This window comes from Marmota monax, unplaced genomic scaffold (genome assembly GCF_021218885.2).
Source record: "Marmota monax isolate L192 unplaced genomic scaffold, Marmota_monax_Labrador192_F-V1.1 WCK01_AAM20220418_F8-fsc00024, whole genome shotgun sequence".
Taxonomy (NCBI): domain Eukaryota; kingdom Metazoa; phylum Chordata; class Mammalia; order Rodentia; family Sciuridae; genus Marmota; species Marmota monax.
The window spans coordinates 6768153-6782662 of record NW_026695224.1 but is presented as its reverse complement, the minus strand read 5'-3'; positions in this window follow the sequence as shown (position 1 = coordinate 6782662).

The window sequence follows — 14510 nt, the reverse complement described above, 5'->3', positions numbered from 1 at the left end:
TTGGAGACTGGGGAGGAGATGTGCGGGTTTTCTTAGGTGCCCTCGGGTGGGGAGGAGGAGACAGTTCGTAGTACGCAGGTCAGCCCTGGTAACTGTATGGGACAAGAAGGAAGAGGTGAGGAAGGGAGGGAGGAGTGAGAGAGGATGCTCTGTTTCTGATTCACATAGTTGGCAAAACATATTATTACGGAAATCTTCAAATACATGAAGAGAGACTAGTGGGCAGTCGTTATCACCCAACAACCACAAACACACCACCAACGTGGTGTATATGGGTTCTGATTTCCCCACACTTTGCCCTTGGCTGTGCCTGGAATGCTTTAAAGCAAATCCCCATTATCTCATCCATAAACCCTGAAGGCAGGTATTTGTGAGAGACTGTGACTTTAAAAGCCATACATATATCTTTAATACATCTGAAAATTAACCTAATTCCTTAATGTCACCAAATTGTCAATCCGTGTTCAAATGGTCTCAAGATAACTTTCTACAGTTGGTTTGCTCCAATCAGGGTCCAAACAAATTCCAAACACTACATTTGGAGAGTATGGTTCTAAAGTCTCCTTAGTCTATAACATTGTAGTGAGCAGGGGAGTAGCGTGAACTATAACAGCTCCCCTATTTCCTCCCTGTGCTCTTATTTACTCATCAAAGAAGCCAGGCAATTTATCCTCCAGAATTTCCTAGTTTTGATAATTGCACTCTGGAGGTATCATTTATCATAGTCTTGTAAGTTGGTAGTTAGATCCTATTATAACTTTCTCCATAGAAGAGGTAATAATATCTAATGATACAGAGTTTATTGGAGAGCAAGATAGGGGCAAGGCTGGGGGTGATGGACCAAGAGGTTTTGTGTGTGGGTGAGGGTTTTGGAATGTGCTGTCAATTCTATGTACAACAGTTTTCTGGGGGTACATTTGGGTCCCCAAGTGGTACATTGCTGTCATCCCCTTTAGGTAAATGCTTTTGGGAAAGAAAGATGGACACGAGGAAAAGCATCCAGATATTTTTGGAAAGCCATCTGTGTTAGTCTGCTTTTCGTCACTGTGACCAAAATACCTGACAAGAACCACTTAGAGGAGGAAAGATTTATTTTGACTCAAGGTTTCAGAGGTTCAGTCCATGGTTGGGAGAGCTGCAAGGCAGAACCATCGGGGCAGAAAGGCACGGTGAAGGAAATCTGCTCAGCTCATGGCAGCTGCGAAGGAGACAGGGTGATTGGGGAAGAGGGTTGGGGATGTCCCCTGTGACCTACTTCTTCCAACTAGGTCCCATCTCCCTGTAGGACTCCGTGGCTTAGTCCATGGAACTCTCACGATCCAATCATGGCCTAACAGCCTTACCTCTAAACCACGCTGAATGGGGGACCATGCTTTCCACGCGTGAGTTTTTTGGGGGGACATTTCATATTCAAACCATAACATCACCCATTTGATGGGCATAACAGCCTCACCTGGTTTTCAAGATGAAAATAGTAATGAAATCAACTTTTTCATACAATAACCAAGCTGCCTATGGGACAATCCAGGTGGGCAAAACCAAACAACATTGGCATCAAATGCAGATGAATACCAGGTCTGATTTCCTTGCCCCCGTGCACTCTGAGGCCCACTGATTTCCAGTGTAACAGCCTCTGTGGAAGCCACAATCCTAACAAGTAAAACACAGCTAACACTTTTCTAAGCAGGTTCTTCAAGGTGGCTATTAAAACCCCTCAGAGGACACATGATAGAAAGGAACCAGGGGTTTTTATATGGTACTAAACTGCCTCCCCTCAGTTATAGATAACACAGACTCTACTCAGTTAACCAACCCCAAACAAGGTCCCTGCTCTCAGCGGCTGTAACAGGTTTCTATAGCCTGAGTAACATGAACAACAGAGGTTTATTTGGCTCCTGGTTCTGGAGGCTGGGAAGTCCATGATCAAGGGGCTGCATCTGCCAAGCTTCACGTGGAGCAGGGAGAGCAAGAGAGGACTGAACCCGCTCTCAAGATGACAAACCCTGTCCAGCACTAACAATGTGTATCCATCTATGGAGGCAGAATCCTTACGATTTAATCACCTTTTTAAGGTCCCACCCTCTTAACACTGTTACATGAACTTTAGGGCATCGATAGCATCCCCCAAGCATCGCTATCCCTCATAGACCCCCCCCCCACCTCAAATGATTAAATGTTCCTGTTGAAAGGCAAAAGCTTTTGAAAATTCTAATAAAGAACCAGGTGAGTGCACGGGGGCAAGGAAATCAGACCTGGTATTCATCTGCATTTGATGCCAATGTTGTTTGGTTTTGCCCACCTGGATTATCCCATAGGCAGCTTGGTTATTGTATGAAAAAGTTGATTTCATTACTATTTTCATCTTGAAAACCAAGGAAACTCTCACTTCATCTAAATAACTTATTTTCATTTAATAAACATTTATAGAGAACTTGCTACCTGCCAGATATTGTTTTAGACACTTTATACACAGTAGCTCATTTAATTCTTACAACCCGTTAGAGCAGGTACCATAACATGTTTGTTTTATAAATGAAGAAACTGAGGCACAGAGAGATTAAGAAACTTGTCTGAGGTCATAAGGTTGAGAATAGTACTTGCACCTGATCTGGCTCTGGAGCCTTTTCTATGTTGCCTACAGACACAACAATCAACATTAAAATGAACTGAAAAAGAATCCTTACAGTTAAGGGTAGTGGATAGGATATGAGTTTTGGCATTTACACAGATCAGGGTTGAATCCTGGCTTTGTCACTTAGTACTAGTAAAACAAGAAGTCAAGTCCTATTGACTTGTATAAACCTCAGTTTACTTATCTGTAAATTGGGGATTACAATGCCAATCTCACAAAGTTGTGAGAATAAAATGGAATTGTGTTTAAAACATCTGATATAATTCCTGGAACATAGTAAGTCCTACAAAATTAGAACGGTTGTGATCATGCATCTTGCTAAGGAGAGTCCATTATGCACAGCAGATGGCACTAGGAAGCTCATTCCTCAGCACTCAGCCTGACTCGGTGAGTGGAGTGGCTTGTGTGCGTGAGTATTTAGAATATGGATTCCACATCTTCACCATTCTGTTACGTGCAACAGGGACCCAAAACAGAAGAGTTAATAGAGCAAATGCACATGTACAAAGTTCAGGAAATGCTTCCACATCCATTGTCCCATTAGTGTCCATCAAAGGTGTGCTGCTTCCACGAACCCATCATGCATAGCTCTTCCCATCTCCACCTTCTGTGACTTCACATTGGTGGCAGGAGCATTTACACCACGGAAATCAGCAAATGCTGCACATCAGGGCTCATCTTCTTTACCTGCAGAGAGCTGATTGCTGAATATGAACCACCATATAAAAACCCCTGTTTCCTTTCTATCATGTGTCCTCTGAGGGGTTTTAATAGCCCCCTTGAAGAACCTGCTTAAAAAAGTGTCAGCACAACACTGTCACAAGCACTGTATTAGGCACTTAGCACGTAATAGCTGATGAATCCTCTCAACAACCCTGTGAAGTAGCCGCTGTCATGATCCTCATTTTCAGAAAAGGAAACTGAGGTACAAAGATAAAGTACCTGGTCCCAAATGCTGCAATCAACAAGGGACAGAGTTAAGGTTTAAACTCTGGAACTCCATCTTTTAGGCCCAAACCCTTAGCTGTTACATGTCCTTGCCTTTCTATCATGCTATAATAATATAGTTCTATGTTTGGGCAGGTAAATGGTAGATAACCAGTGCAATTAGAATATAAAACAATGTGAATCAACAAATTCCTTCACATCAGCCTGCATTCAACGAATCTCTTTGATTGCCTAGTTTATGGCATGCTGTCTACAGGAGATTAAAAATGATGACAGAGTTGGTGACAAGCAAGGTCTGTATCTTCGACCCTCTCCCCCCACCAACTAGATTGTGAACTTCTTGGGAACACAGGCGATGCCCGGTTAATCTCTCTGCTTCCTCAAGAACTAACATGGAAGCTGGCACATAATAACTGTCAAATAAATGAATGAAAGAAGACTGCCTCCTGGGGATACAGGCTGTTTTACATGTTGGGAGCCCTTCCATTCAGGAAGAGAAGAGTGTTGTAACATGTAGTCCCCATGCACTCCTGTTGGGCAGGTCTGGCCTTTCTCTGCATGGTGTCTTGTGATTTTTTTTGAAGAGTTTGGTCCCTGAGCTGGGAGGCCAAATCCCAGCTTTTGCCTTCAGACAAGAGTGAATACCCACTCTGAGGTTTTAGGGTTGATCCTCTCTCTAATGAAGACAGGTCAGGGAGGAAGTTTGGGAGAAGCCGAGTCAGGAGGTGAGTGTTGTGAGGCTGAGGGAAGGGCGAGGACTGGGTGGAAGGGTGATGTCTTGACCCTAAAAGCTATTGTTGAATTCAGGACAAATTCAACAGCAAAAGTGATGTTATTAATAATGATGCAGAAATGACAGTCACAAACCTGGTTGATCCCAGGAAAATTGCGATGAATGTTCATTCTATTTAAGGGTCAAATGGGGAATCATCACAAATTAAAGATACTATGTAATTGGGTAGAAAATGTTCTAGACAGATCTGAGATGTGGAAATTCTAATCCTAGCTCTGTCTCTTCCCAGGTCATCACCTTGGTGAACTGAGCCTCTTATTTCTTATTTAAGGCATTGAAATAGATCAAAGGTTCCCCACTATTTCCCCCTTCAGTGGAATGTTTCTTACAAATAATTCTCTCTCTCTCTTTTTTTCCTTCCCCAAATAATTCTTACACAAGAACATTTTGGAAGATCTCCAAGCACTCTTACAGATTTAGTATTGCTGAGTAGTAGGATTAAAATTTATTTTGCTTCCTTATCCTTATGATTCCTTATTCTTATTTTATCCCTAGGATGAGTCGGATACTCATAGATGACTCAACATATGAACCTTGTTGAGACCTCAGAATCAATTTCATTCACAGATGAGGAAACTAAAGTCCCAAAGGGTGAAATGTGTCCAAGGTCATGCAGCCAGACAGACCTGGATGCCGCCACTTAGTCATTTTAAAGCTGGAAATTGGTACATGTTTAAAAAAAGAAAAAAAATTCAAAATAATATAATTGCAAATGTATGTATATATCATGCATCAAAACCTACAGACACCCACTAAAATATTCTGATATATATATATATATATATAAAGTATGTATATACTTTTATTTTTATAAATTCTGATATATAAAGTATGTGTGTATATATATATACTTTTTTGTAAAAATATCTTATTATAAAAAATTTAAAGTATATAAATAAAAAATTATGGGTAAAGTAGATATAGATATACACACACTTTTTTCTCTTTCAAGTGCTGTTTTCAATCTGCCAACAAGTTCTTATTTTTTTCCCATTTTTCACTTGTGCCAGTCTCTCTGTCATCCTTCCACCTTCTTATCACTTTTTTCTTATTTGTTCTTTTTAGTTCTACATGACAGTAGAGTGTATTTTGACATCTCATACATACATAGAGTATAACTCCCCATTCTTGTGGTTGTACATGATGTGGAGTCTCACTGGTCGTGTATCCATATATGAACACAGGAAACTGATGTCTGCTTCATTCTACTGTTTTTCCCATTCCCATCCCTCCTCCCTTCCCCCAACTGCCCCTTATCCAATCTGGTGAACCCCCACTCCTCACCCCATTGTGAGTCAGCATCCACATATCAGTGAGAACATTGCACTTTGGTTTTTTGGCTTATTTCACTTAGCATGATAGTTTCCAGTTCCATCAATTTACTGGCAAATGTCTCCTGGCTTTCTTGAAGTTACAAGGTAAGGACTTGGTTCCTAAGTTGACATGCCTATGGGCTCTCGCTTCAGTGCTCTCCATCGCAGCAACATGCAATCCAAAAAGGCTTTTCAGTTTAGAGGGGAGCAGAAGGAAGGTGGGATCTAGATGCTAAGTGAGGTCCTGCTTTCTGGTTGGTCAGCTAGAAGCCAAATGTGGAGTAAACTAAATCCAGACATACATCAAGCAGTCAAAGTGGAGTTGGGAACCTGAAACAGATCTGGGCGTGGTGGTACATACCTCTAATCCCAGCAGCTCTGGAGGCTGAAGCAGAAGGATCACAAATTCCAGGCCAGCCTCAGCAATTTAGTGAGGCCCTAAGCAACTCAAGACTCTGTTTCAAAACAAAATATTAAAAAAGGCTAAGGATGTGGCTCAGTGGTTTAGCATCCCTGGGTTCAATCGCTCCACACAAAAAACAGCCCTGGGAAAGGCAATAGGAGAGGTTGGTAAATCAACTAGCCTTAAGAGAAGACCAAAAAGAGTTTTAACATTTTAAGAAGATGAGGCCCCATAGTCCTGTGTATAATTATTGAAAAACCTGCCCAGGTTGATGCTTCCTCCTCCTCTGGACTTAAAGATTCCTAAAACTTTTGTTGTACTTGATTGACTGCACCTTGTTAGAGCTCTTGATTTCTGTGAAAAGCAGAGTCTGTTCAATGAAATCTCTGAGGCATCCCTGAAAGCAGCCTAATGTCCCTGGAACACAGTTGGGGCCATGAGGGCAAAAGCACAGGCTGGACGGCAAGAGGAGATCCAGAGGGGAGCCCGTGGGGAACCCGCCGCGCTCAGGGACCCTTGTGTTCCGAAGATGTTAAAATCTCATTTCACAAAGGATCTCTGATCAAAACAATTTCTTAATCGAAAACCACTGTCTTCATTTGTCTTATCAGTGGCCACTGGCAGCAGAAATGTGCCTGTGGCCCTTTGCGACCGACCAGCGGGGCTGCCTTTTATTATGCAGATGGGGCGAGCAGCCTCCACCAGCCAATTCTGGGCACCTCATTTGCATAATGACTCGCCTCCTTTAAGATGGGCAGTTAAACCAAATAGTTTTTGAATTTCTTTTGTGGAATGGCTGCCTCTTTATTTAATGTTGAAAACTGAAGGGAGTTGAAGAACGGGTAGTGACTAAACAGGCTTTTTAAATACTGCCTCTGTAATTATCTGCGGAATTAAGCCCACGAACCCACATTAACTCTCATCAGAAAATGGAATTATGAGAATTCTTATTAACTGCAGCTCCAGACTCAACTCACGGTATTCACTGGAGTAATTATTATTGGGAAAGGCTGGGATTAATTTTTTTTTAAGCTGGAGAAAATAAATTCTTAGCCATTGCCTGCCTTGGACACACAGAAGGAGACAAAGCAACGTGAACTTTTTATTTTAGGGAGGGGAAAAAAATAATTTTGAAATGTAATTTTGCTCTGATTTCTGAGGGAATTCGTATGCAAGGCATTTTGTATGTAAAGGGATTATATGTCGCCAATGTAAAATGAAATACAAAATAAACCAAAGAGCTATGAATGTTCTAAGTACAGAAAATAATATATAATTTATGATACTTTAAATCTCATTAAAAACACTAGCTTTTGTAGCTTCCTAGCAACCAATCCTCAGGAGTCTCTCTGTAAAGAGGTTGGCTCTCCCCAAGCTCGGGGTCCAAAGCTTTAATAAATGAAGCCCATATGGTGAGTATATGAGGGTTCCCTGCGTGCAGGTCATTTGTCTGGGTGTTATCGAAAGTCTCATATGATAGCTTATAATTTGCTAATCCAATATAACAAACACGAAAGCACTTTGTTAAACTAATGTTCAGGGTCTAAATTAAACCAGTCAAGGACAGAGAGTTAGAGAAAAAGTTGGAGATCTGCAATTTTAGCCTCCATCCTGGGTGGAATATAAAGGGTTCCAAAAAAAAAAAATGATGGCTGGGATTGATACCTTAATCTTTCTTTCTTTTTTTCCTTCTTCTCTGTCTTCTTCTTCTCCCTGGTGCATCCCTTTTTCATTTCACCTTCACACAAATCCTGGGTTTCACTGTGCCCATTTGTCAGATGAAGACACTGAGGCTCAGAAAGTGAAGTCATTGCAATGACAGTCTGCAAAGTCAGGGCCCCAGGTGTGCCCCAAGTGGCCCATGCTCATTTGTAACTTGGGCTGATGTGTGATGAAGTTTTTTACCAGTCTGAAGCAAAATGTAAAAAAAAAATAAGTCATGAGTTTTTCTGTTTTTTGTTTGTTTGTTTTTGTTTTGTGGTGCTGGGGGCTGAACCCAGGGCCTTATGCATATAAGGCAAGCACTCTACCAACTTAAGTATATCCCAGCCCATAACAAACAAACAAAAAACCTCAAAGTCTGCCCTTCTTGCTTTAATTTTCAACAGGTAAGGAAAAAAAATGGGTCTGCAGGGGTGTGTTCAGTCAGTGTGACAAGAGCCAGCTCAGGAGCACGGGTCTCTATCCTTATAGAATAGCAAAAGAAAAATATAATTTTTCAATGGGCTTTCGCTTCAGTTTCTGAAGGAATTTATAATGAAAGTGCTTTGTTTGTAATGAGATTACAGGCCAGGGCTGCAAAATGAAATAGAAACTAAATCAAGGAGAAGCAAACATTTGAAATAAAATAAATAGCACCAAGTGGTCTTTGGGGACAGTAGGCATCTGGTCCCATTGTCTTTAGAAAGAAGCCAAAGGTGGTTATCCTGATTCTTCAGAATTGGGGGAGGCACTGCAATTTTTCATTAATGAACAAGGTGTCAGGGTGGATGCCTCCTCTGCTCAGAGAGCATCATCGGGACTCCCCTGATCTGGCCAAATGTGGGCAGCACCAATGTCATACCCCCCACCCCCCAAGATTACTTACTGAGTGCTGCCCTTGGGGGAGGTGGGGCCTGTATCACAAGTTTTCAAAACCTTGTGTATGTGTGTGTGTGTGGGGGGGGGTACAAAGACACTGCAGCTAACTCACAGGAACACCATGACAACTGTATTTTTTTTTTAATACCATGAGATCTTTAATACTTTTGAAGGAAACCAGCAATAGCTGGCATCCTATTGGACACTGTATAAACTATTAGCTTGAGATGGTGATTATTAGATCATGTAGCATTCCTTTATCAAAAGCAAGAAGTTTGTAAACATTAATGTGGAACAGGAAGCACCGGTGGGGACTTCAAGACTGGAGAAATTGTGCAGTGCCTGGTGAGTCCCTGCCTCCTCCTGGTGATAAGTAGTTGTGGGTATGAATAATAAATACAAATTTAGTTTCTTTAAACTTATTTGTATTACTTTTCAAAGTGATAGACTAAGTTGTTAGAATGCAAGTACCTACTGGATTCTATCTGAGTACTAAACAGATGGAACTGGTATGTTTTTGTGTTGTGTTTTTTTGGTCTGGAGGTAACATGAACAGTGGCTGAAACTCTAGGGTGCTGTGCACCAGCCCAGAAAGCTGGGAACATTCTGGGAGCTGCTTGTGTTATGCTCGAATTCGGCACCCCCAAAAGACCACCAGAGACCCAAGATCGATGTAAGCAGCAAAGAGGTGTTTATTTCGAGCTAGCTAGGTCCTCCGAGCGCACACAGCAACTGGTGACCCTGAGAGGCCCCGAGCCCAGGGCTTGCAGCAGTTTTATACATTTTTTGGAGAAGGCAGGGACGCCCACATACATCATAGCGTCTCTTAGCAAATCATCACACACCGCAGGAAAATCAAATAACAACTCTAAAACATGATTAGCACATTCACTGGCGGGAACAAGTTGGGTAGGGGTGATTGGTCAGTACAAAAGGGGTATTCATTTGAACTGATTGGTTTAAGCCAAGAGCTGGTATTCGTGTTGAATTACATGGTTTCCCAACACGTTTTATCAATCACCATAAACTACTGGGAGGGTCATCTGGCATCCCAGGTATTTCCCTGTCTCATGCTGATTGGTGGCTGCTAGGGGGTTGCTATGGGTCCCCACCTAGCCTGACTGAGTCAGGGACACCTGGCACAGCAGATCTCTCCTGTTATTTGTAGATAAACAACGTAGCAGGGTGGGAATGTGCCTAGGAGTGCTCTGTGGATCTTTCCAAGGACAAAGGTCATGTCCCTTCCTTGGACAGGCTTTGCTCTGAGGTAGAGGCTGGTTTTTCACTTGAAGATCAGGTGACTTGTCATGGAAGGTGGCTGCTGGGGTCTCTAGCTGCCATGACACTGGTGGTTTTGAGTTGCATGGTCCTTGGGCAGGTCATTTTGTTTCTCCAATCGTCAGTTTTTCTATCTATAAAATCAAAGTATTGAGAAACCAGCAGGATGTTGCCCCTGCTGCTTGCTGGAGGGCCACAGGGAGGAAGCCAGGATTAGGAGAGGCAGTTGGTATAGATAGGTAAATCCGGTCAGCTCACCAAGGATGCCAGTTTGGGTCTGGGAAGTTGGAGAGGTATTGAAATGCTGATGCCTTCGGAGCCCTCCTTCTACCCTTATCTAGAAAACCTGCCCCTGCTCCCACCTGTTGCTAAGGTAACCCATCCCAGGGATTGTCCCTCTCTACTGGGAGTTATAAAAGTTGTTAAGGCACCCTGGGCCCCTCTTCCTGCCCCATCACTCCGCCTTGGCCACTCCTGTTCATCTGCTCCTCACCTTTGGGCCATCCCATCTGAGCATCTTCTGGGCCTAGTCATGTGAGCAGGAAGGAGACAGATAAGGGAGAACAGGAGAGCAGGAGAACAGGAAGCACAGGATATAAAAAAGGCAAACCGCTCTCACTTCTTGGGATACCAGCTACGGCTGCCTTCAAAGCCATGGAGAAGATGCTCGCCCTAAGCAGAGAGGAGGGGAGGAATTCCTTGGTTTCTACTTTCCTCCCATCTCCAGTTTCCTAGGGTCGCCTGTCATTGGCTTAATCCACTTGGAAACCAGCCGACTCAAAGGCTGGGAAGTGGCTACGTACACTTTCCGGAAAAATAGAATAAAATGAGGGCAAGACAAGGAGTAGAAGTGAGCGCAAACAAGCTCAAGAAGGGCACAGGGGGTGTTCCCAAGAGGAAAGTTAGTGAGCTGTAAAAGGGAGGAGAGCTGTAAATAAAAAAAATCCCCCCCCCCACCAGACAGGCATTAAAAAAAAAAAATCAGACCTTAGCCATGGATAATTGCCCTGCAAGCAGATCAGAGCTTGTAGAGGATAGCTGGTCATTTGGTTTAGAGAATTTGGGGAGTTCAGCAGGAAATAGCAAGAGATGAGAAGAGTCCCACTAGGTAAGGAACACAGAGGCTGAGAATTCAGGAACACATAACATCCATGCTGGATGTCTGTCCACACATGGTCAGACATGGGACTAGGGTTCCAATGCAGGGTTGAGGACAAAATTCTCAAAAGCAAGGCAAGGTCAGTCTATGCCTGGGGTGAACAGAGATCTCCAAGGCAGCTGGCCAAGGTAAGAAGGGCTAGGGAACAAGAACAGGTCCCACGTATAGTGCGAGGTCAGAGTTAGATAACCAGGAAGAGTGACTGGAATCTGAATTTCAGGATAATAGCCCCTTAAATGTGCTGCACCCAAAGTCAGGACTTGGTCAGTCGAGGTCACAAATGTAGCTTAAGTGACTCCAAGTCGGGAGAAAAAGTTATCACGATAGCCAGAACCAGGCAAGACTATGGTAGTGGACATCTGTTGTTTTTGCCAACTTTTAAGTCATTTCTACTTTTGGTGACAATTCTAATCTCTGGGGAACCAACTCCTCCACCTCAATTCTTAACGTGAAAGGGATCTCAGCTCCTGCTTCAGGAGTCCCAATAGCACTCAAGCCTAATTCCACTAAGTCAGCCCACCCCTGGCCACAATGAGTTAAGAGGAACATGTGACCTCCATCTGTCCAGTGGTACTGGAGTTGTGTGCTTTGGTGGAACAGTTGGAAAAAAAGAGAATCTCTCTGCTGGATTTTGAGCTCAGAGGATGTTAATCTGGACCTTCTGGAGTTACCACATGTATTAGTCTGTTTTCTGTTGCTAATAGCAATACCACAGACTGGGTAAGTTATAAAGGAAACATGTTTATTGAGCTCACAGTTCTAGAGATTCAAGGGCTCACATCTGGTGATGGCTGTCATGCTGGCAGGGTCCCGAGGCAGCTCAGGGCATCATGTGGCACTAAACAGGGAGTGTGTTTGTGTGTTTGTCTGGTTTTTCTCCCTCTTCTAATAAAGTCACCAGGATTCAATCATGGGATCCTACCATTCTGCCCTAATGACATTATCTAACCCTGATCACCTCTCCAAGGCCCCACCTGTAAATACCACAGTCAGATTAAGCTTCCTTCCTCTTAATACCCCACCATGGGGATTAAATTTCAACACCTGAAGCCTGGAGAGGGCACTCACACCAGATCCAAGAAAGAAGAGCTTCAGTGAGAGTGAAGCCAGGGCAGACCAAAGTCGAGCTCAAGGAGAAAGAGCAGGAGGAGCCACACACCTCTGTCCTCGCTGGACCCCGGAGCTCAGCCTCGCACATCCAAACCTTCCAGACTTCAGTTCCTGAAGCTCCATACTTTTTTTGCTCTTTTGTGAAAACAATTTGAGTTTTGTTGTTTTTACTCATTTGTAACAAGAGTGACACTATGCTATTCCTCCTTTATTCGTGTTGCATGACCATTTGATTTTCATGTGAAACATAGATAGGAGGCCAGAGACGCCAAGTCTCCTCCAAATGCCCAGTGTCTGCATTGACTTTAAAATTGTCCTGAACTTCTCCTGGGCTTTGGTGACATGATCACTCATGATGTTGGCTCAGGCCTTTACTTACTAGAGAGAGTCCAGGAGAAGTGGCTGTACTCAGTATTTGGCCTAAGAGGGGAAATACAGAGGAAAAACAGGGCCTGGAATTCTCATATTCCCCCAGTGTTCATGCAAGGAAGCTTTGGATGTATTTTAACTGGAGCGGATCTTTGTTTCAACATGTTTGCAGCTTGCTTATCTATAAGGTTGGGTCAATGAACCAACTTTGGTTAGATTCTTCTTCTTTTTTTTTTTTTAACTTAATTAACAGGTTGCTTGCTGAATTGATCAAATGATTTGACATCCTAAGGAAACAATGTCTAGAAGGCAAAAATAAAGCCATTGTTTAAATTAGTGTCCTGAGAGTTGAACATAGTATCTGTGGAGTACTGATGAGAATGTTCCCTGGAGAAAGAACATTGTCCTGCAGCAGGGACAATGTAGGCTTGACCTAATGCACACCAGGAAACTATAAATTTTAGCTATTGCTGTTGTATTCGTTTTCATTACCACAGACAGAACCACAATTAAGCAAAAAAAGGGCTTATCGTAAAAGATTCTTAAGCGTCTCTCAGGATCTTTAGGCAGATCATCTCTAGGCCTGAGAAACCACTAGGACCAGGAGCTCAAATATGGACACAACATTTCTTGTCCTGGTTTTTCTCCATGTTATGACTTTATTCTTTCTACTCATAGCGGGAGCTTCATATGGAAGAAAATTTTCATTTTTGTATTTTATTGTTTTAGCCACCATCTTGAGTTTTGCATTAGAAGTTCCAGAGAAGAGCTCCACAGTCGGTCCATGTAGGCCTCATTACTGGACCAATCAGCTGTGTGGAGGGCAGGTCACATGTCCAAGATGGCTGCTCCTGTGATAACAAGGATTAGATGGTTGCACGTGGTAAGGGGAAGTTCTTAGATTTTAAGAGAAGCTGGGCAGACAAAATGGTAAGGCTGTACAGAACGACAGCGTGGTGATGACACATTCATCACCAGGTCTTCTTTTATTTGTTGTATGACAAACTACCTCAAAGTTAATGGCTTAAAGCAGAATCAATCAGCTCACAGTTCTGTAGGTTGGCAGTCAGGGCATTGCCATGGCTTGGTTCTCAGGTCAGAGTTTCACAAGCCTAAAAGCGAGGTGCCTGCCAGACTCTCATCATGAGCTCATGGTCTATCTCCAAGTTTACATGATAGGTCAGAATTTAGTGGGAATTTTTTTGGTACCTGGGGTTGAACTCAGGGGCACTCAACCACTGAGCCTCATCCCCAGCCTTATTTTGTATTTTATTTAAGAGACAGAGACTCAGTGAGTTTCTTAGAGTCTCTAAGTTGCTAAGGCTGGCTTTGAACTCAGGATCCTCCTGCCTCAGCCTCCTGAGCCACTGGGATTACAGGCATGCACCACTGGACTTAGCATTTTTTAGTTTCTTGAGGTTGCAGGATGGAGGCGCCCATTTCCTTGGTGATGGTCAGCTGGGGGCTGCTCGCCTAGAGACTGCTGTATTCCTTGCCATATCCATCTCCAAAGCTAGTAATGGAGAAAGTCCATCCTGTTGAATCCTTCTGATGCTTCCAGCTCTCTTTCCAGGGAGAGTCTCATGCCTTTTAGTAGATCACCTCATTAGGTCATGTTTATTGAGCAGAATCACCACAAATTAAGGGCAAAGTCCTCTATAGTTCTGACCCCACTTCAGATGCCAGACACCAAGTGAGGGGAGAGGCCACTCACTCTTCTGATTGACTTGTAAGGATTCCCTCAACATCTCTCATCTCCAAATCACTAGAATGACTCGCAGAAATCAGGAAAGCATACTTAAGATTGTAGTTTTATCACAAAGGATATGTACAGAGTAAGGTCTGGGAGGAAACAGAGTTTCCATACCGTCTGTCCCCTGGAGTCAAGGGTGCACACCCGTGCATTTCATCAAGGTTGATGTCCA